This window comes from Megalops cyprinoides, chromosome 2, assembly GCF_013368585.1.
Source record: "Megalops cyprinoides isolate fMegCyp1 chromosome 2, fMegCyp1.pri, whole genome shotgun sequence".
Lineage (NCBI taxonomy): Eukaryota > Metazoa > Chordata > Actinopteri > Elopiformes > Megalopidae > Megalops > Megalops cyprinoides.
The window spans coordinates 18,562,204-18,587,235 of NC_050584.1; the positions used below are offsets into that span (position 1 = coordinate 18,562,204).

General features: G+C 38.6%; 1 protein-coding gene across 3 annotated transcripts in view; it reads left to right on the forward strand.

Annotated features, from left to right (window-relative positions):
* tox (thymocyte selection-associated high mobility group box) overlaps positions 1 to 25,032 on the forward strand; it is a 73,692-nt gene that overhangs the window by 14,237 nt on the left and 34,423 nt on the right. The gene's annotated exons all lie outside the window — the stretch shown is intronic.

Genomic DNA, 25,032 nt, shown 5'->3' on the forward strand with positions numbered 1-25,032 from the left:
GCTAGTCATGTTTTAAAAGCATGTTTTTAAATCTCGATCAGCATGAGTCCAGTCTGGCAGGACTGTATTTACGCATCCATAACAATTACATCATGTAGGTTTGGAAACATTGAAAGGGTAAATTGGTATTTTTAATCTACTTCTACATTACTTTATATATTGTTGTCTTCCATTGATGAAACTTACTAGCTGCCAACATTTTATGTATTAGCTAGCTACTGGATGAGTTATCAACCAATATGAAAAACTAATAACCAGCTGTCAAACATAAGCAAGCTATTGAAAGTAAGCTCTTTGTTACACTGTGTTCAGCCAACACCTATTTTGCACTTTTTAGTCTCTCATTTAAGTTGTACATAGTTACCTGTAGGTGGCCTGCTAAACTCTCTAAAGTTGATCAAATTCTGAATTCACAGGATACACAAATCATAATATCATAAATCATAAATATTTATTGGCAGAAATATTTGTTGGCAGAAATATTTTTTTGCGGATTAAGTGTAAGGTCATACTTAAGTGACAAGTGTGTGATTTTTGGATATCAGGCTGAGAGTGGAACCTCCTTATAGCCCTGTACAAGTCACATGGCATCATGACTTCTCAATGGCTCCCTTTGTGTTTTCATATTGATTCTTGGGAGTCAGAATATTTAGATTTTTTTTTTTTTTTTCAAATGAATTGAATTGCTGTAGTTAAATTCAATAAGGCGCATACCTTCCTTCATAATGTACACAACCTTTTTCCTTTTATTCACAAAAAAGTCTGTATTATGCTGAAAAAAAGAAGCTCATGAAGCTTATTTGTAGCAAACCAGTTGAACAGGTCCCCTAACTGACTGAATTTAATTATTTTAAGGGGAGCCTATTTGCAATGTTCAGTGCAAAAGCTTTTCAAGCAAAAAATATTGTTTTAAATAGATGTACACATGAACATTTCATAGTTAGACGGCCTAGAGGTATGCAGTTTATTGAGTGAATATTTTCACCAATATTAAAGCAGACGTATCTCATGTGTTTATATTTCTAATTAGCATTAATGTTTGCTCAAGCTTGTAATAGTGACTTTTAGTACAATGACGATAATGATGTCTAACCAGGACTCTTATGTATTGAGCCCCTCCCTCAGAAACTGATAACCAGTGAATAATAAGCTGCCTGAGTGAGCTGCGAATCAATTGATGATAATGGTTCATGTCATGTTGGTACACTTTGCTCAGAGCAAACAGCAAACCAAGGAAGTAAAGAAGTTTAAATATATTACCCTTGTGCAAATGAGGAACAGCTGCACCACTGTCATTAACAGGGAAAAAAGCTTCACAAACAAATGAGGCTCACAGGCTTATAGCAAGTCCTGTGGCACAATACATGAATGATTGTTCACTAGCTTCAGTGTTGAGTAAAGGCTGTTTTTTAAAAGATGGCAGGGTTGTCAAACATGAAATTACATAATTGTAAATGTATAATAATAATAAAAATGTTTTTAATATTTTAAAGGTAGGATTTATATGTTCATTATGTTTCAGGTCTAGTGCTTTTACAAGCATCTATACTTTACCTTCGGGGGGTATTTTATTTGCTTTTCCCTTGTTTGTTGAAGATTTTATACCCTCAATCATTAGCTTTTAGCTTAATAAGCTCAACATTGTGCCATACGCTGAATTGAATATTCAGTTGTCATTGCTTCATTGCTGCCTGGAGGGCATGGGTGATTCAATCAGTTACATGCCAGCTTCATTATAAAACTATGGAACTGCTACCTTTTGTCTCAGCTTGCACAGCAAAATATTGTGTCAAGATGATATAAAAGACAAAATTTGTGTTTGTAACACTGTGCTAAATATGATATTGACAGACAAGGGTAACTATATTTTACCTAATCACTTCTCAGCCATTGTTATGTCCCCTCCCAGAAATGTACTTCCATAGCCTCATGCTTGCAGATTAAAAATAAGCAGGATGACAAGTGCTATACAGAACAAGAGGATCAGAGACCCATAAAAGGAAGGGCTGTATGTATTATTTACAACAAATATGACAATTAGCCCCTGTAATGTTTGGTATAGAAGTAAGCCACACTTTTATTTTGAACAATATAATGCAGCTTGTCTTTTAGCCCATTTTGCATTGCATAAATTTTATTCCTCAGAAATGTATAAGATATACTATACCTTTTTTAAAGTAATTATTACAAAGCAGCAACATTCTTCTTTTAGTTAGACAGACTGAAAGCCCCTCAAAGTGGGCCCCTTCTAGGAAGTTGGAATAGTATGCATGTTAGCTTGGTCCAAATTACCATTAGAATGGTCTTTTTATTCAACTTTATTTATACAGAGGCCTTTGTTTTTGTTAAAACTGGGACTACCGAGTAGAAAACATTTGGCAATAACTGCATGAGCAGAGTTGATTTTCATCTGTTCCCCCCAAAGTGTCTCAAGTGTATATTCAGGAATAATAATATACCATTAACATCAAATATAGTGAGACTGCTGGAATGTATTTGTATAAAGGGAAGGAATTAATGTCACTCACTCCTCTACCATTTATATTATGGCTCTTGTGCTGGTACCGCCACATTTATGTGGAGTTTATTTTATCTTGTTGCTTCTGTTATGAATACATCATGGTACATTTATCGTTGCTCCGTTAACTCGAGTTCCCCAACAACATATGAATATATCAAAGCTGCTGTTTGAAAACCCTCATTATTTTGATTATATTGAATTCTGGGTTTTGGGCATAATTTGAAATGATTGTCTGGTTTTAATGGCCATCTACATTTCTTGGAATGGTAACACATCCTGTGGGTTTAAATATGAGAAGCCAAGCCGCTGATGTTGGTGAGGCCTGTCCGTCTATAGTTACGCAGTAAATAGATTGCACAGAATAAAAGCGAATGGCTCCATACAGTTTCCCGCAATACCAAATAAACTACTACAAAAGAGTATAATTTTCCAATCGTTACCATGATAAAAATAGAGGGGGTAAAACGCAGTTTTAACCTAATCAGAAACCTGGGCTTTGATTTTCTTATGCTGTGTGTACTTAGATCCAGTGACCCAAATAAAGTCACACTGTAATCCCATTGCTTTCCTTTAAGAGGAATACTAAATATTTTAGAAGCTGAGCAGAAAAATGCATTCAGGTGAATTGCACTCTTCATAACACAAATTGCCTCTCTGTCATCACTGCAACAAAATGGAAAATGAGAGGTTATACTTTCTGTCTGAAAGTGTAACATAAACATAATGAATATAGACAGCTGGAGAGGGGCAGTAGTGAAATTTAGTACAGTCTAATGGAATTGATGATTTGTAATGGACTTTGTCATGATTCCAGCATTGTCCTTCTCAGCTGAAATCTTGAAAATGATCATTATTCACAGGGCTTTGTCAAACCCACAGAACACGTATTATTCTGGCTGCCATTTGTATTGAAAGGATTTTACATTCTGTGGCAGTTGTATGAATTTCTCCACGGTCATGAACAAGATTTTAGTTATTGCTAACCCTGCCGTGTGCAGGAAAGATTTCAAACTTCTCATTTATTTTTCATCCATTCATTTCTTTATATTTCTTCTTTGTGTATAAATTATTACATGGTACATGGGTTAAAAACACATTTGCAATAATATACAATCTAGCAGTAATTGATTTACTACACATAATCCAGAAGTGTTATCATTGTCAAAACAATTGCAATAGATCATTTTGGTTTTCTTATATGTATAACAAGAGTACTATTATTACTACTCCTACTGCAACAACTATTACCAGTAGTAGTGCTAATACTAATAGTATTTTTCTCAAGTGAAAGTCAAAGCACAGTTACCATTGAAGAGTCACTGAAATCCTTTACCACACTCCATCTTTCTTTAATGTTTCAAGTCAGACAACTCACAACTGCTTGCTTTTAGCACAAAAATTTTCATTTTGCAAAATGAATTTATTTCAGTCAAACCATGACTGTCAAACCAGTCAAACCATTGTCCCAAAAATTTGATATCTGTAATCCATTCTCTGTGCCCTGTTCTGTAACCTTGTAATCAAATTGCTTTTACTTTTATGCTTATGAGCGTGTTTGTTGGTTGTATGGCTATTTTGTATTAATTGGCTAACAAAGTATTACACTAGACTGCTCCATTTATATTTACAGTAATTTACAGCTGTTAAAAATCACATTTTCACTTAGGTGGAATATGTGGTTCTTCAGGGATCTTTCTGTAATGTGCCATCCTAGATAAGTTCTTTTTCTGAATGATTTTTTTGCTTTCACATTTGGAAACCGGGGCATAGTGTAAATGCAAGTTCCACTTGGTCTAAATGTCGTTTGCTTGCACATTTTCCATTTGACTGAAATTCAAACTGTCATTCTAAATGTATCTAACATGGTGGTATATTACCATCACCTTTCTGTATCATAGTTTCAATTATCACTTGATATTTTAATGGACCAAAAGTGAATTGAAAAGAACAATAGAGTGAAAAACATCTCTCTTGACAATGTCATTGTTAAAATATATGTATTATAAAATGTGCATTTCCTCTGGACATTTGTTTTATTAATGTTGACCAAGGACAAGAAAGTGAAAAAATGGCTTCCCTGTCAAGTGTAGTCATTTTAAATCCATTGTGAAGTTTTTTATGGCATTTCAAGAGCCATTCAAGTTACATATTCAGAAGTATTCAAACTTCATTTAATGTGTTCATTCAGAAGTAGATGGTATATTGATTATATAATGGAAATATTTTTTTTCCTGCACCCAAAGTGAATCAATCCAACTAAACAAAATTAAACACCCAAGTACTGTATGCCAACTGTTAAAGTAACAAATTTACCTTTGATTCATACTGTAGTCCATAAATTACCATAATGTATTCTAATCTTGATTGGCAGCTTTCATATAAATGAAACCAAGTTATAGTTGCCTAGCAACCCCCTTGGAAATTTCACATCAATTGGATATGTAGCTTTAATTATTATCCACTGCAAGAGTATGAATATGTAAAATAATAACATTCAACATTTTTTGTGACTAGTATGGTATATACATTAAGCTGGAGCTGGTTTGGACTAGAACAGGAGACATTTTTGAGTTCTTACGTTGAGACTCAAGTTCAAAGAATGTGGCTGTCCATATAAACACACCTATGAAATTACATGCATGAAACTATTTAGTGGCTTTCTAATGAAAACAAATACACTCAAATACATTTTCTTTGGATACGTTATGCAGCCAAGTTTGGATTTTACTGCAATAATGTTGGTCAAATCGTAGCTTTCTGGTGTTTCGGGAAGTATGAAGGAAAGGCACATTGACTTTTCAACTTTGAGAAAAACTCACATATTCTTTTCAATTTATGGTTAAGACACCCAGTTGTTTTATGTAACACTGATATACATTGCTATCTAGCATTATATTTTTGTGTTGCGCTCCCAGATATTGGGACACAGTGACATTAATTAATACACTATATGGCCAAAAGCATGTGGACACCTGACCATCACACACGAGCTTATTGGACATCCCATTCCAAAACCATGGGCATTAATATGGAGTTGCCCCCCCCCCCCCCCGAGGCTATAACAGCCTCCACTCTTCTGGGAAGGCTTTCCTCAAGATTTTGGAGTGTGTCAGTGGGAATATGTGCTTATTCAGCCAAAAGAACATTTGTGAGGTCAGGCACTGATGTTGGATGAGAAGGCCTGGCTCGCAGTCGGCGTTCTAATTCATCCCAAAGGTGTTCAGTGGGGTTGAGGTCAGGGCTCTGTGCAGGCCACTGGAGTTCCTCCACACCAAACTCATCAAACCATGTCTTTATGGACGTTGCTTTGTGCACGGGGGCACAGCCATGCTTGAACTGGAAAGGGCCTTCCCCAAACAGTTGCCACAAAGTTGGAAGCATACAATTGTCTAAAATGTCTTTGTATGCTGTAGCATTAATGTTCTCCTTCACTGGAACTAAAGGGCCTAGCCCCAACCCTGAAAAATAGCCTCAGACCATTATCCCTCCTCCACCAAACTTTACAGTAGGCACTGTGCATTCCAGTAGATAGCGCTCTCCTGGCATCTGCCAGCCCTAGATTCGTCCATCAGACTGCCAGATAGCGAAGCGTGATTCATCACTCCAGAGAACGCCTTTCCACTGCTCCAGAGTTCAGTGGTGGTGTGCTTTGCACCACTCCAGCTGTCGCTTGGCATTGCGCATAGTGATGTTGGGCTTGTGTGCAGCTGCTCAGCCATGGAAACCCATTTCATGAAGCTCCCGATGCACAGTTCTTGTGCTGATGTTGCAGCCAGAGACAGTTGGAACTCTGTAGTGAGTGATTCAACAAAGGATAGGCGAATTTTATGTGCTACGTGCTTCAGCACTCGGCGGCCCCGCTCTGCAAGTTTGTGTGGTCTACAGCTTCGTGGCTGTTGTTGTTCGTAGATGCTTCCACGTGACAATAGTAGCACTTACCGTTGATCGGGGCAGATCTAGCAGGGCAGAAATTTCATGAACTGACTTGTGGCAAAGATGGCATCCTATGATAGTGCCATGTTTAAAGTCACTGAGCTCTCCAGTATGACCCATTCTACTTCCAAGGTTTGTCTAGGGAGATTGCATGGCTATGTGCTTGATTTTATGCACCTGTTAACAATCGGTGTGGCTGAAACACCTGAACTCAATAATTAGGAGGGGTGTCCACATAGTTTTGGCCATATAGTGTATGTCCAGCATTCATATGATTAAATGCTGAATTATTTATAATATGATGAAAAAACAGATGTCAGTGATGTCAGTAAATTATTTGGATTTTATAGCAGCAAAGGTTTAGTGGCTCCTAGGAAACCAGTTTATGCAACTAAGCTGTCACAGGCATTGGATCCCATTAATCAGGGCAGATTTGTGTGTTTGTTCAGTATGTTGAAATCTCATGTGGAATGGAGTGCTAAAAAGCCTGCCATAGCAACAAGTTCAACATGTATCAATAAAGTCATCTCTTTTTCTTCCCAGCAGGGGACACCTGAATTCTAATGCTGTGGGTTATATTATGAGGCACTGAAGCTATGTTTGTTTTCCTTCATTTTTTTGACAGGAAGGGGGTTGAATAATGCACATTTATATCGGAGCATATTGCGCACTCTACCTAGAGGTTCATATTTTAATGAATAGTATTTCATTTGAAAACAGTGCCAGCAGTTTCATTGGTTCACTAAGCTGGCCAGGGGACAGGAGAGCATCAGTTTCAGATTCTTTGCATGGCACCTTAAGTCTGACATCAGATTATTAATGTTAGTCAGCTTTCTTCAAAGGAATGTAATCTGTGCTAAGGAGTTTTGTTGACTGAGGATTTGACTGCAGAAGAAGTACGTTAAAGGCATTTTCAGTGGTGGTTGCTATTTTGTGTCTTAAGAAATTTGCTAAATGTAGAATGTAAATTTATGCCTGAAAATGTGTAAATACACTACGGGTGTATTGTAACAGAGAAATGCTTTTGTAAATTATACTGTATGATTAAACTACAGAAAAGAAAATGAAAAAGAATAAATGAACAGACATAGCTCAATTTGTTTGTGGCTCCTCTGTAGATCGTTTTACCCCTGGGTGCCTCTAGTGGTTAACTGTGGGTACTGCGGTAGCTGTTCCCTGAGTGGATTAGTGAGTCAGTGAGTCAGTCAGTGAGGCATACTACTGTTTCTATGACTGCATTCTTCAGTCATAGGCAAACAAACCGACTGCAGTGAGGACTCATATGGTTTACATAGTAGAAATGTGTAAACAGTGTCAATATGGTTCACTTGCTTTAGGCTCTGCACTCATCTTATTCTAGTGAAAGAAAAAGGAAGAAAAATGCTAATTGGATACATTTTTTGTTTTTCTTCATAACTGTGCCAGTTTTACATACATTTCTGAAAGTAGTGATGTGGAAATTTCCATTCACCGGTAAATAGAATTTGTGTACTATTGATACAGTAGTCTTTCCATTAAGCGTCTTAGAAGATTCAGGAATCATAGAAGTGAAACATTCCAGTTTATATTACCCACTTAAGTAGGAAGTGCAGATAAATTGGCCAAGATAAGCAAATAATTTTGACGTGATATCTCAACACACAGCACATTGTGTGAACAGAGTTTACTGTAAGAAACTAGATGAGTCTGGTTTGGTCCAGGAACATCCAGGACCTTGCTAGGCAGATGTAGATGTGAGCATTGCCTTTTTCTCACAGATTACAGAAGTACTAATGAGCAAAATGTGTTCTCTCCCACTGAGATCATTTGTCAAACGAAGTAGTTTGCTCCGGGGTATCATTTTTTTTAAATACTGCTTTTGCTTTTGGAGTAACAGGGGGCTTTAATAATTAACACAGATCACATCATTTACATTCTTCATTTAATTAGATAGATGTAGACTGTGGATTATCATGTGTCAATATCACTTTGTACTAAATGATAGATTCAAGCTTTATTTTAAAAAAATGACTTAAGGAGACCCATGTGATAGTCAGTTTAGATACATAATAACTTTACATCATGCTATTTGGGGATTTTAACAGATGGCAACAGCTTCCCTTTTGATTATAACTCTGAGGCAGGCTTTACTAAATGGAAACAGCAGGGTTCATTAAGGCCCCATTTGATGTATCAGTATTATAAAAATACCATGTTAATTATGCTCAAACGCTGCAAGTTACCTCCATTTTTTGGCAATCAGATGTGGAGAGGAACCCTGTGAAGCAAATTAGTCCTAATTGAAAGAGGGCTGATTAATATTTAAATAAGGCATTGTGTTAGGGATTCTGCCATGAGAAAAATAAGCTGAACATCTGAATTAATTGCATTGCAGGTTAAATTAAATTTCCTATAATGGGTGCTGGCACAGGGCTTTTACAGTGGACACAATGGCTGAAATACCAGTCTTTTCTCCCCCGTTGGCTGGATTCCACTGAGATCCTTCTGGCTCTACCTCTTTGTTGTCTCCTTTTCACAGCAAACAAAGGTACTAACAGAAAACTGCATCCACATTTTCAAAAATGTTAATCATTTTAAGACATCACACCTGCTGACATTTCCAACACCCAAACTCCATCATCTGTTTTTTAGCTTGGTGAACATCAGTGGTGTTTTTTTTTTTCTGAGTGTTAAAAACATGAATGCAGTGGAAACGGTATTACTGCATAGCTATTGCACTCTTGTCAATTTCAATACACAGGAGCACACATGTAGAGTCTGTTTAAAGTGATTAGACGCCTTAAGAGCTCTTGTTTGAGAAATTCTTACCAACATAAATTACTTCGGCGCAATGAGACAGAATGTCGCATTGGAACTTGTTGGCAGGTTTCCAGTCAGGGGTAGGCAATTAAATTGTTGCTCTTGAAAATTGAAAACTGTACAAAATAATTATGAAGTAGCACAACAAAATATCATTAAATGTTTTGAAATAAGAAAAACAAATCTGTTCAACAAACCAAAAATACACCTTAAAGTGCAAGCAGATATGTAGCACTTTAAAAGGAATTGTCAGTAAATCTGCTTCTGTAAAAATGTAGACTTAATGTATGAATACTGAGTTGAAGTTAACTGTGAAAACAAGCCATCTGTTAGAACCTTCTGCAGTCAGTCCTTTTGATGTAATGATATAGCTGGAGAGATTAATAATTTCCCTTCACTGCTTTACCTGTGTGAGTGACAGGTCAGCAGTACATATTCTCATATTGCAATGCCTGGGACTTTTCTCAAACTATTGATGTGTCACAGTCTGGAAAAAAAGATGTTTTGATTGGAAAATTTTATGTAATAATTCAATTCATCTTGTATCAATTATAATACAAAAACCAATAAATCCTGCCTGCACATTTCATTTATGAAGACTTTATTTAATGCTGCCATTTTGATACATACTATAGATTTAACTAGCTAATAGACGGCTAGCATCTTGGAGCAACTTGCCATCACAACACTGTGTTGAACTCAATCAAGGAGAACTACTGATAGCTTGATAAGGAGGAAATTACATCAATCCAACTAGTTAACTGCAGAATGTAGCTGCAGATATTTAGCCTTCCTGCAATGGGTATAATATATTAACTCTTATTTTTTAAAACTTAGTGCCATGAATTTAACTAATGAACCTCATCTGAGTCATCTCTCGGTGCTTATGTTTGTTAGGCCTGGGACTTGGACAGTTGTCAAGCCACCAATGACTTCTGGTCTTTATTAGACCACAGAAAATCAACAATTATATGGGCACATTTTAATTAGCTAAACTATAATTAAACTAGCTTGCTGACTGTTAGATGCAGGGAATTCCATCAAGCTAGTTTGCTAGCTAGCTGGCAACTGAATTGACAAAACTACAGCTTTGAGCAGCTTTCACAGACAGGTTTGACTCATGAGATCGAGTTGCTAATCCAGAATTATTGTGGGTGGGGGAAGTGCCATTTCTTAAGCAGCCATTTGATTTCACATACAAAATGTTGCATGTACAAATTATACTCAAAAGGCTTTGCTGTACCACATTATGCACCGACATGAGGCTTGTTTTGATTTGGCAGAATTGTTGAGACCTGATGAACTGCTACAGAAGACAAAGTGATGCTGATAGCAAGTTGTCTGACACCAGCCAAAACAGGTGCTATCACTGAGTGTAGAAACCCTCACTTACCACTTAAAAGAAATAAATGAAGCACTCAGCTAAATCCTGTGATAAAAATAACTTGACCTATCTTTCACTTGCACACATGCTGTACCCTAGAAGCTGAATGTTGAAGTGGGTTGCACAATAAACCTCTCATGCTAAAAATAAAAGCTTTTTAAGTGTGCAAAAGAGATTACTGGACAGTTTTTGTGTGTGTATTCATCATTTCCAGGTGGAATTTTATGAAACAAATCTTAGCAACAAACCAACAAGTTATTTCAGGTCTTGTAGGTGAAGGGTATGTATTTATATTCCCGTTTGCTTAGCGTCATGTCACTCAGGGTTTGTATGACGGCTAAACGTTTCTTTTGGCATCAGGTTGATTACTTGATTGTTCATAACAGACCATGATACCCGTTCAATGGGTGACTTGAAGCCCTATATCACCTCATTAGTCAGAGAGGTGGTTGGGCACAAAGAGGCCATTTAACCTGTCGAACGTCATACCAGGTGAAAATCAAGAGAGAAAAACACAGAGGAACTGATTCGCTCTGCTTATCGAGAGAGCAGCACGTTGGTGTTATATGCTGAAAACTGGACTAAATCAGTGCAGGGTCGCTTGCCGCCAGGGGAGTTCTCAACCAGCGAATTGTAACCTGGCAAGACATAGCAGCCAAACAAAGTCCGTGAATGATGGACCATGATCTGGGAGACATCTTGCCAAGGTTTCAATGTAATCATGGTCTATTTTTGTGACTGTTTTTTTTAGCACTGCCTGTTCCACTGCATCAGAACAACCAAGTTCTTATGTCTGTAACACAATTGCCCTATGGTGATTTCTTCTGTGCATGTGGAATATTTGGCATTTCAGTACACTGTATTGTGTGGATCCATATTACAATTTAAAATACTAACAAATCATCCCTCAAAATCATCCCCCAAAATTTGAAATGAAGAGTCATGAACACAAGTACGTAGTTACTGCTGAACTACTGTATCTTTCTGCTAGTCCCTTCACTGTACAATGAAGAGATGAACTAAGTGATCGCATCACCAGCTATTGACTTAATTTAAAAAAGGCATTCTTAGTCATATACAATTATATTCTTATAACTGTTGGAACGCCCAAGGGAAGTAAAGTACCAGTATATATTGCATCTCACAGGAAAGCAACATAAAGCCAGTGTCCAGTGTCCATGTTAGCTACGTCTCTCTCTCTCTCTCTCTCTCTTTCCCTCTGTGATTCTGACTCTGTCTCACTCTCTTTTCAGGTCATTTGTGTTGTAGAGTGGAATGGGTTGTGTCCATTACAGTAGGAGGTTCATTCTGTATAAGGAACCGTAATGTATAGTCAGTGGGTTTGGCAAGAGTGAATCTATTCTTCGCTCGGGTAAAAGTATATGTTATGCCAAATACATGGGTTCTGTTCTAAATTGCTGTGCTGTGCTGTTATTGCACACAATTTTCCCTTTTTGCCTATCAGCCTGGTGGTAGCAGGTCCCTGCTTGGTTTAGAGGGAAGGGGGTTAGTTGATTTTGTTGTTATGCCTTTCCAGATCTGCTTGTAACACAGTAACCAACCTACATATGCATATTACATTACATTACTTCATTTAGCAGACACTCTTACCCAGAGCGACTTCCACACTAAAACTTGTGAAATTAAAGTAAGGTGTTAAAACTGCTGTTCTTCGCTTTGCTGGCTCGGTGTGATGTGACAGTTTGCTAGTTGTTTTGTTTTCATCATGTTTACAACAGAATAGATACCTGTATCTAAGGATGTGTGAGTGTGCGCACACTGTGTGTACATATCCTAGATATATCAAGTCATCATGTATAGTATCGTCAATATAATGAATCGGTACTTTACGACTGTACTGAGCACTAGAGCTTTCTGATTCTGATTTTCTGCTTTCTGTTTTTTAACCTCAACAGGTCTTATTATTGTGGCGTGTGTTGTGTGTTGGCAGATTTCAAATCACAGAAATGAGTGCTACTGCCCCCTGCTGACCTGGAGTGTGTTTTATTGCGCCCTCACGCTGGCAGAATGACAGAAACATTTCAGCCCGCAAAGCGTCAATTTAATGTGGCATAGCTTGTCGTGAAGAATTTTCTTAATTACATATTCTCATGATTTCCCCATGACTGACTAGCGTCATCGGATCTGCACAAGTACTCCTTGCTGCAAACTGGCCCTCTCTTTGGTCTGCATGGTACTTCAGTGCCTGGCAATAATTTTGTGACTAAGGTTTGTGGGAGAATAATGATGTGGAAAATAGTCAATGTGAAAAAGTAAGTATTTCATTAAGTGGGTTCATAGGCCTGGCGAGAATGTTTCTTGCCCTGGCAGCGTGCCAGGTTTGGAGACAGATAGGGGAAGTGCTGCTGCATCTATAGCAGGTGTTGGGCTATTGTGAAACAGGTGTTGAATCAGTTGAGAAAGTCCCTTCTGCAGCATTGTCAGGAGCAGAGGTGTTTGCCAGTGTGGTATCAAGGTGTGTCCATCCCAGGCGCAAAGACCTGCAAAACATTTTACTCCTCTGTGTGGGTGGCAGCGGAGCATAGTGGTAAGGAGCAGGGTTCATAACCAAAAGGTTTAATTCTCCACTGGGGCACTGCTGCTGTACCTTTGGACAAGGTACTTAGTCCAGAAGTACCTCAGTAAATATCCAGCTGTGTAAATGGATAAAATTACAACCTGTGTAAATCGCTCTGGGTAAGAGTGTCTGCTAAATGATAATAATGCGATGTAATGTTAACTTCAGCTGTGAAGAAAGTAAATATGGTACATTCATTTAGCATTGCAACACTTAAACCTTAATGCTTATTAATGATGCATTTGTATGCATAAACACGCAGTATATAAGAAATATGCATATTTTCCAATAATAGATCGACAACATGTAGATGTCTAGGCTCATAGGCTGACTTCTAAAACACTGTCACACAGTCCTGTTGACTGTTGAATGATTTTCCAGAGGAACAGCTGGTGTCTGAAAATGGATTTGTGTTTGAGGGCTTGCATTCGATATCAACACAGTCTGGGAGCTGTTTGAGCATATGAGAGCAGACCACCCTTTACCTCATTCTCAATACCACAGAGCTTTCATGCAGAATCCAGCATGAGATTATTAGTGTGTACAGAGGGATGGAAAAATGAAACTGTCATCTCTGATTGCAATTTCACAGTGATTATGAACCATATTCTTTGTATGCTTCACACTGCAGATAGGCTTACTGGTTCCACCCAGTCTTCTCATCTCTCACTGAAATACACATGGAGTATATTGTTCTTTTTTGTATTACAGTGTTTATGAGAAGGATTATGAATAGAAAGATGTCACAAGGATCTCCTATCCTGTAAAACACCTAGAATGCCATTGAAGTAGTGCAGTTACAATTAATGTTTCTTCTTTAGCTCTTTAAAGCTTATGCACTATGATCCTTTACCTTGCCATAGCAAGAGGGTTAGAGTCAGGCATTGTAAGCTACTCCTCTTGTTTTGTAACTGAGGCTTGAGTACGGGAAGGATATCCTACAGAATTTAATTCAAGGTTATTTTAAAGACCGCTAACTGATGGACATACTAATTTTAGATATTGTTCAAAGTGAAGAAAAGGTTGTTTAATCATTGGTGCATTGTGAATCTTACAGCACTGTCAAAAATATCGTTTGGAATTTCACTATCACTTCTTGGAGCCGATGCTGACTGCTGTGTAAAATAATACACAGAGCACAGTGATTCCACCTCAAAGGCAAATTATACAGATTTTTTTTTCTTATTTCCATTTGTCCCAATAATATCGGTGTGGTTTTGTTAGTAGACGTGAAAGTCATATTTCTGCCCAGTAATAAATTACTGTGATGGAACACCACTGAGTGCCGCTGGAGGCTTTCAGAAAATTGCAATTTAGAAATAAAATATCACTTTGCAGTAAATATCACAGTGTAGTTGTTCGTCAGAAGAATGATGTGGAGTCAAAAGATGACTGCCACTCTGATGTTGAATGTTATGGGTGGGGGGAGGGACACAGATCTATCCCTGACGACCCTGACCTACTTTTGTGGCTGCTTATTATTCAAGCTACAGTATACATTTAGAAAAAAAATGTGTGTAATACGGTTTGGCATCCACTCCTGCATGCTCAGCCCGGAGCAGTAGGTGCTCTGTAATATTAGTACTGTTCCCTGTTGAGTCATATGTAATATAAAAATGAGAATATACTCATAACTGGGGAAGAGGCTGTTAATTGTTATGAGCAAAGTGCTTGATTGTAGGCTACATGTCTCATCAAGAGCTGTGCCTGTTAGTAACCAATGCTGACATTTAGATTTCAGTTGAATGTAGTCCTAACGAAACCTCTTGGGGGGTGATCCTTGTAGATTTACAGGCTAATGAAATTAGTCAGAAATTGTTAAACACTGGGTTTTAAATACCTGAGCATGCTTGTGTTGGGGGATTTCAGGGAAAATTTTGAGGGGTGTATACGTGAAGCACGGAACTGTAACTTATTCTACCTTGTACAGTGTGTATTTTATATTTATATATATATATATATATATATATATATTTTTTTTTTTTTTTGCACATACATATATATATATATATATATTTCAGTTCAGGACTAATTGCAAGCGCATTACTTTACATTTTATTTTTCCACTCAAAACAACTCAAACAAAACACTCAAAACAAAGTATGATGACACCCCCCCCCCCCCCCCCCCCCCCACAAAAAAAAAAGAATAAATAAATAAATAAAAGTAAAACGGGGAAAAGATAGTGGTCGTTTTTCAAATCTGGTGTTGTCACCAGCACTTTCACATTAACAGGGGAAATAATGATGTAAAAATGTTTTCCTGTCTTTGTCAAGCATCATTTGCATGAATATTTTATTGGAACAATGTCATTGCTTTTTCATGTACCACGTGCCATAGGATGTATTTGATGTTTCATGCAACAAATAGGCTCCATGTGAAACAGCAGCCAGGACTCATAACATAAAAGTAAAAGAGAACAAGGTCTCTGGTGAGATGGAGAGGATATAAAAGCACCAGGTGTGGGAAGTTTTAAAGAAACACATTTTTTTCGTGATCTCACACGGGAACACATCGAGAAATGAAACCAGTTCCAGTCTCCTTATGATTGAGGACGTGCGAGTTAAAAACTTTGGAACAATTGTTGTTTGGTTCGAAAATGAGATTGCAGACACACATGTAACACGATGCGTGTGGAATGTGGAAAATATGCATCGGAGATGTGGTGCTTATGGTTCAACAAGCTTCTGCAACCTCTCCTCGTTCACATGAGAACATTGTTAATAAATAGAATCATGGCCTCCTTTTATAGCAAAGTAGGTAACACTATCCACATCAGTGTCATATAAAAGAATGAGTGTAATATGTCATGCATCAACAAACGAAGAGCTCAGGTGCACGGCAAGGAATAAGTATTATTGTGTTTGATGATGAATTGCTGTGCAGGGACAGTTTCTTTGACATATCACCTGAAGCCAGCAAAGCAAACACGGTTCAAGCCAATTTGACAGAAGTGCCATTATACAGTACAGTTTCTAATAAAAACAAAAGCCATAAACAAAATTTACTGAACACATGCGGTCAGGGTCCTGGTTTTTGCAGCTGTATGGGAGAGAGCACATCGAAAAATGAATTCTTTTCACCCCTTTCCACAGCATGACTATTGTTGCGTGGAGACACAGGATACATTGAGAAATAATTTATTTGTGTACGTGTCCTCAAGAAAGTCAGATCTACAAAATGAGTCAGGTGATTCAATAGTGGACTATATCATACCTGTACAATACAGCGTCTGTATTATAGATATGATGGTGTTTGTTCTCTAACCATAACAGGCTCTTGGCATCTCTCAGTGCAGAGAGATGTGCAGCCCTTGAAGATATGTTCTCGTCTGTTTTATTGTTAATCTAGCTAGGGAGTAAGGTAGGAAGCCAGCTGAATTGTACATTGGAAATATACATTCTTACTGGCTGTGTATTTTGAAATACTTGCAAGCAGTCGGGTGAATCAGTATTGTCTTTTTAATTAGCAGTTGTCCTCCCTGCAGTTAGATGTTGCTACTGGGTAATGCAGAAGAGAGCAAAAGTAAGTAAGATTGTTATTAGAGGTTGTTGGAGGTAATAGACAGTTTGTGATGATGTTAGATGACAGAAAATGTAATATGGAGGCATAAAAACAAAACAGAAGAAGAAAAAGATATGGAAGGGAATGCTAACTGGTCAAGGTCTGTCTGTATATGAAGTTGCATCTTAATTCTGGGTTTTCAAATGTGGTTAGATGGAACATAACTGAGACCTCAGGTTCATTGAGGTTATTGCTTTAGGAAACCTCAGATCCTAACTCTCAGTGCTGTGTATGTATGGCATATGCCCCCCCCAACAATAAATTTGTGGATGCCATGCCTGTCATCTCAATATCAACACAACAGACATGGACACTTACAAATTTAGATAACCATTTGCCATGTTGAAATTTACACATTTTATATCATTGTCAGATACAAAGGAATGATAAATGTTGCCTATAAGAGCACAGATTGCATTTCAGCAACAGAGGGACCCATGTGATTACTTCATGGTAAAAGTAGCAAAGCTTGCCAGTAGTTTTCCATGGGTGGAGAATCTCCTCCACAGCTTGTCTTTGATTTGCGTTAGAAAAATATTTGCATATTAATGCATACTGAGCTGCACTTTCCCAGTGTCAGTTGGTTGTTCTCATGTATCATGGTATGTGTGTATTCAGATTGTGATATTATCTATCTACATTACCAGCAATAGGATTACGTCTACCATCTTAACATTTCTTGATCTGTGATGTATCTAGTGTGACCATTTCATTAGTACAAAAGTTAAAATCTCACTGACATAATGCAAGTTTATACTGTCAGTGCATACTGACTGCTGTTTGCTGTCAGTATGCACTGACATACTGCAGCAAACAGCACATGTCATGACTCCAAGCTGATTATAAAGGGCTATGGACACAGGGTTTCAGGATGACACTGATTGGCTAATCAGCATTATAAGGGCAGCCAATGTAATGTTAATATATTGAAAAAGTACTCTTTGTGAAAACAATGTCCATCATCATTTTTTCTCAGTGAAAGCAATATTCAGTGAAAATCGTGACAGTCTTCCTGATTTGCATGTCATTGAAGTGATACATAAGCATGTGTGGTGATGACATTACCATTAATATGACACCTGGTCATGCCTGGTCTTAAACAGGTCAAGATTAAACTGATTGTCTGGTACATGTAGATATAATTTACTGTATGTGCCATATGGACTTGGTGTGCATTCAAGATAATGGTGGTCTCTGGAGAAATTTGGTATTGTGCCACAGTTTTGTGGTATCAGTTTGCCCTCAACTGACACTCGGCAGCTGATTACATAATATAGACATTTTGCTTTCAAAATGGACAGCAGGTTTATTCAAAAGCAGCATTTAGAGGCAGAAGCCACTACTGCTAGAGTACACTTAACTTCTGTTAAGATGAGACTTTTCACTATCGGTTTTGAGGCATGGGAATACACACTGTATGTTGATAATCAACTGAAATAATCTCACAATCTCCAAAATATGACACCACAGAATCATGCTGCCAGGCAAACCATAAAAAACACATCCTTTTAGTTTCCAACAGCTGCTGATGACTTGCTGATAAATTACCAGGCGTGGGTAGGAACTTGTGCAAAAACGTTACATTCCACAAAAATAGGTTGTTACACGTGAGTACTGAAATGCATTTATTGTTGCCCATCAGTTTCACCGGTTACTTTTATTTTTCATTCCTTTTAGAAAGTCGCTATTTCTAAAAATACATGTTATAACACATGAACGAATATATATAAATGTTACAGACTACAAAATACACACTTAGACTCCTCTGCCCTGACCCAGCCGTGTCACTGGGGCTCACGGCTTGCCTAAGCCAACGGTACACCACTACTCTGCTCTCACCCTTGTTGATGCGATAACCTTCAAGAGAAGAAATCTCATCTGTCAGGCTATTGGAGGCAATTGAAGAAATGTGTTTTTACAGTTGTGGTGGAAATCCTATTTCTCTGTTGTTGTGACCCACGGCTGCACCCTCTCTCTCATCTGGGATTAGCAATGTGATTCAGGGCAGTGCGTGTGCCAAAGTGGTGAAAACCTTATTGTTACAGTGCTCGCAATTTTGTTTCGTGGAAGCAGTTTGATATTGCCTGTGTTGCGTTGACGCTGGCGGGACCTAAATGACAGAATTAAATGCGTTACCGCAACTTGCACATCTCCAGAAATATGCGCAGGGTTGTTCTGTTTATAGTGTAATGTGAATAATTTCTACCTCAGTCAGCGATTCTTCATGGAAAAGAAAGCCCCTCCAAATCTATTGTTGGCTATTGGCCAGGGCAGAATGAAACAACCTCTGCCTGTACAAATCAGGGCATTATTTACCCCCCCCCACCCCCTCCCCCAACCAGAGCATTGCACTGTTCCCAGCACCTCCCACTGTGGCCCCTCACTCCCCACTTGCCAGTTCCAACCCCGGGCTTTATGTAACTTCCATTGCCGCGGAGAGGCAGCTCACTGCGCAGAGAGAGATAGCCCGAGGTGGTTGGTGAATTGTTTTCATTTTATCTGTGTACACAGCGCAGGGAGGGCTTGTCAGGGGCACAGTGTTTAACAGCAGCTCCCTTGCTTCTCCATCATGTAGCTAAACTCCTGCTGGCTTTTAAAGAGTCTATTCAGTGACGACGCGCTCATCGCCAGCGGAACGCAACTCATGTTTAGCATGCATTGCAACCCCACAGGCTCACGAGAACTATTGGGGGCATTTACAAACACCATTTAAAGACCCCCCAACTAAAACCGCCGATAGCTCCATTTAAAGGGTAACTAACATTTGTTTCTTTGTTCATGATGCTATGTTTTGCATACTGGTGTTGTCTTTCAGTTTCAAGTCCCTGATAATGTCTTACCATTCTTTAAAAATCTCATATTTGGGACAGAAAACATGACTCTTACTTTACTTTTGTAATGTTCATATGATCTAAGATGATTGGACTACTTTCATCAGAATGTGCTCTCTGCTGTTATTACTGATGTGTTCGTGGACAGAAGGAAACATATAAAACAAGGAAATGTACAGTATTCTTCAGCCAGTGTTGGTTTGGTTTTTAGTCTATGGCCTGTTTAAGTTTCCAGTGAGAGTGGGTGGTTTTCATCGTGCTGCTTGATTATGATTTAGACAGGCCTTTTGACATGCGTTCCCACTCCGTGTTAGCTTTGCATTGCCGTGACTGCTCGCTTCAGAATGTATATCAGTTATTAGTTAACAAGAAACCTGACAGGATGGACTCTTTGTTCCTAATTGTCAGTTGTTTATGCATTATTGATGTGCCGACAGAGCCTCGCTCAGCAGCAACGTTCAGCCTTTTCATGTTTGCTTTTGGTTTCACAGGCACTGCTGACTGCCATAAACTTTCCATCATCATTTTCATATGCAAATACTCAGCGCTGAAAAGAGGATGTGCGCAGGGGGAGTCATTTCATTGAGATGATTAGGAAAATAAGAGTAAATATATTTATTACATAAAAAAAAATCTACTGTTGTGTTCACCGGACTAATGCGAGCAGACGGTTAGCATACACTTCTTTGTTTGCATGGACAGCATGTTGGAAATAAACTACCGAAGAGCCTATATCCGACTCAAAGGAAAGCCATTGATCAGACGCATGATAATAAGAAGTGAAGCTCTCTCTGCCTCTCAGGTGCAAAGTCATGTGATCATGTGATTACCGCTGTCCCTGCAGAGAGGGTTGTAGTACTAGCACAAGGTCAAACTTCATGAAGCTAAGCTCCTTCTGCTCACTTCTGTGCACATTAGTCATGTGAGGTATCTTCTCTCCGTCATCACTACGAACGAACAAAGTGATGCAAAAAGCAAAAAAAAAAACAAGATACAGAAAACCAGCAATCACAGAGAGATCAGGGGCAGAGCTGTAGAGCTGAATGAAACTGAACTCAATTAAATTAAATGTGCTATTCCAGTTCTTAGAATCTTACCAGTCTCGCAACCAGTTCTTTAACAAGTACACTGTATGGGACTTTCATTTCAGCTTTTTAATTTGATTTACTCTTGAGTGAGTTCTCACCAATGAATATCACTAGTTTCCCTTTCTCTTGAACATATTAGGGCTGTCATGCATACCTCAGAACTCTCCTACTCACCTTTACATCCTCAAAATTTTAGGAGGTAAAGTGCTGCATATTTGCAAGTTCATTTCATTTCACATCCTCAGGCCAGGGATGAGTTGAGTAAAAATAAAAGAGTAAAAGTAAAAGACTGGAATTAGTAGTAAGAAAGTTTAGCTAAGGTCTATGTTAAAAAATTAGGTTTATGTACTTTTTAAACTAGTTGACATGGCAAGAGTGCAGGAAATCTAAATTTATTTAGCAATGTACATTAATGACTGTTTATTCTTATTGAACATGCTCCTGTAGTCATAGCCTTCCTGGAGTGTTGATCTTTCTGCTGTCAAAATGACAGTGTCTGAAAGCCTATTGTTTGGTTCTGTTTCCTGTTTTTCTTCCATGTAACAGTTGATGGTATCATCCAGTTTCGCAAAAAAAATTAATTTCACTTATTAGTCACAGTCCCCGGATGTTTGTTTAATACTTTGCGTTCCCCAGGTCCCAGGTCCCATTGTGGCTACCAAATGAACTTTTCACAGCATGCATTTCTTCTCACATTTAGCACATTTTTCTGACATGGGTTGTAAAACTATTGTCCTATATGGTCATGCCCTTTGCAGTTGCAGCCTGTAATTTATCAATACCTATGCATGTCTATGCATGCACATATACACAGTATTTGCATGCATTTCCATGCATGTTTAGGCACATAAGAGACCAAACATTATTCTCTATTTGGTACATTTGCATGTTTATATTGTTGAAATACCAGTTCCTTATGATGGTACAGAGAACAAAAAAATAAATAAATAAATAAAACTGTTGAGCTACAAGCAGCAATTTCTAGAGCCAAGCATAAATAGGAAGTGGCTTCTATACCATGTGACCTTCAGTGACCATATTCAGTCACACAGAACTGCCTACAGGTTTTATATAATATAGCTGATTCAAATTGCTTAGATAAAAACTATAGTATTAAAAGTTGTTTCAAAAGGCTAGATTTAAATTGACTGTTGACAGCCATTTCATTCAATGTAGAAACAATCTTGTCAGTACAGATCTTGGGTGAGGTGTCATTTATGCATTTTTTACATATTTTATATGTAAAATCAGTAATAATCACCAAAATAGGTGAAGTCCAGTGTCCTCTGAAAACCATGTTTTTAGCAAAAAACTTCAAACTTTAGAGACACGTTCAAATATGGAGTTAGGAGTAAAGTTTTTTTTAATATAAATCCAAAATAGCAGAAAATACAATATGGTGTATTACTCAAAATTACAAGAAATGTTTCATGTGATATATATTGCTGTGGAAGCATAAAGAAACAACGGCAGAATTAGAGCAAAAGCTCGAGTTGGATAGAAGCAGCAAACTGGGATCTTTTTGAGCTTTGAGAACACAGCAGTGTGTGACCCATCCACATGACCTAAACACCACAACAAATTAAAAAAGTGATAAGAGGAAAGAAGAAGACAAAGGCAGCTCGGTAGAAACAGTGTGCGATTTTTTTATCCCCTGGAGTAATGTTTTTACTTTAAGCCATCTAAGCAAGCTAAGCAAGAAAACAGCAAGATTGACAATACACATACAGGAGTAATGATCACAACTGCATTCCTGAGGTAGTGACATATAACCCAACTTCCAACACTCACAGAGTGAGCCATCTTGTAGACTCCACTGAATTCGCAGTAGGCCTATCTTACAATGTCAGGAGCGTCTCTGCACACTCGCAGTAGTGCTGGCCTCCGGACATAAGTCAAGGTTGCCGTCTCTATACAACCTTGGCTGAAACACTTGGAGCAAATGTTTTGTCTCTTGTGATATACATTATCGCTTCCTTGTTTTCCATTTTCGGAGATGCTGCCTCGAACTCAAATACAGAGGAATGTGCTCAGCTCTAGCAGAGGCTTGTCTGCTCTCTCTTTCATTTAAAATGGTTGGTGTGGTCAGGCCTGGCGAACATGTTAACACATTTGGTAAACAGTCATTCAGCAAATTTGCCATTTGCTTTTATTCAACCGTTTATAAACATGGATATGTCCCTCATTTGAAATAGAAATGAGATGTTGGTGCAGTGACAGATTTATGTCGACTGGTGTAGTAATCAAGTGAATGGATTTTTAAATCAATAAGGCACAGGGGATTAATAGACATTTCAATAAAACAAGGAGAAATTCCCTGTCCACTCTAATCAGAATTAAATGGAGCTATCCAATACCAGTGCAAAGTCACAGTAAACAGACCAAAGCACTTTGACACACAGTGGAATGAAAGGCAGTTTCAGAGCAGTCTGCGGTAGTAATGTAGGTCACTGTAGTTGTTAAATAAACCACAACAAATTGATCATATAATCAATAAGCTAGCATGAAATGAAATGTAGTATTTGTACAAAAACAAATCAGGCATCCAATGATAGAGTGGACACAAATGGCTAAAATGTGAAGGTATTTTTAGTCACAGAATTATCTGGTTTTATGATAAGATAATGTAATGTGAAGCTTCATTGAACCAAACACAAATATTTAGTGCGTGACAGCATTTTTTCCCACAGAGCTTCTTGCCTCCCTTTTCTTCGTAGCCTGTAAATTTGTACATTCCTCAGCTTCAGTCTGAGCTTTCTGTACAGATAATAGATCTGTAATCATCTGGGATTTTTAGAAGGGTCCAATCACACTCTGACAGGTTTCTAATGGAACTTTGATGGCGTGTCCCTCTTGTGGTGCTGAAATCATTACTGATTTCTTCTTTTGATATTAATCAGTCATCTTTCATTGCTTTTAATGGCAGGCCTTTGAAAATCCTGGTACAAAATGATTTGCCATCTGGTGAGATTGGATTTTTTTTCTTTATTGTCAGCTGAATTTTTCACCTTCTGAGACCAGTTTGAGTGATATGGCGAGCTGGTTAATTTCCCAGGTGTGTGACACAGCTGGATGCCCGCTGGCTCTCGGTCGTTACACATTTACCAGAACGGGACATTGCCCTAACTACAGCGTGATGATCAAACATACATTTTCATATTTAAAACTATGCAAATGTAACTAATTTAAATGATTAAATCTAAACCTTTAGAAAATTTCAACGTATTTCTTGCTGTACATTTGCATCAGAATATATTAATGGCAGCTTTAGTTAAAAAATCTAAAGCTGTGCAGACAGCTTATGAGAGGTTTTGTGCTGTATATATATAGTGATGGCACAGTGATGAAGGATTATAAGGTTGAATGAAGTCATGTTCAGGCTGAGGTAAGGATGAGCTGCTTGTCAAAGACTCCATACAACACCTCCACCAGAACAAAGACACTTACACTGTGTTCAGCAGAGGTGTCGGTGGTTGTTGACCATGTCAGCGACTGTCTTATGGACAGCATTTCAGAGCTGTCTGCTGTAACATCCCAACCCCCAGGGCAATACATTTTTCTTGTCATGTGTCCCAGCAACAACAATACACTAATGAGCCTAAACATTATGACCACCTGCCTAATATGCTGTTGGTCCTCCATGTGCCACCAAAACAGCGCCGACCCACTGAGGCATGGACTCTGCAAGACCCCTGAAGGTCTCCTGTGGTATCTGGCACCAAAACATTTGCAGCAGATCCTTCAAGTCCTGTAAGTTGCTAGGTGGAGTCGCCGTGGGTCGGACTTGTCGGTCCAGCACATCCCACATATGCTCAATCGGATTGAGATCTGGAGAATTTGGAGGCCAGCGCAACATCTTGAACACTTCATCATGTTCCTCAGACAATTCCCGAACAATGTGTTCAGTGTGGCAGGGCGCATTATCGTGCTGAAAGAGGCCACTGCCATCAGGGAATACCATTGCCATGAAGGGGTATACCTGGTCTGCAACGATGTTTAGGTAGGTGGCACGTGTCAAATTGACGTCCACATAAATGGCCGGACCCAGGGTTTCCCAGCAGAACATTGCCCAGAGCATCACGCTCCCTCCACCGGCTTGTTGTCTTCCCATAGTGCATCCCAATGCCATCAGTTCCCCTGGTAAACGGCGCTCATGTACACGGCCATCCACGTGATCTAAAAGAATACAGGACTCATCGGACCAGACGACCTTCTTCCACTGCTCCAAAGTCCAGTTCCAACGCTCGCGTGCCCATTGTAAGCACTTTCGATGGTGGACAGGGGTCATCATGAGCACTCTGACCGGTCTGCGGCTACGCAGCAGGGTGCGATGC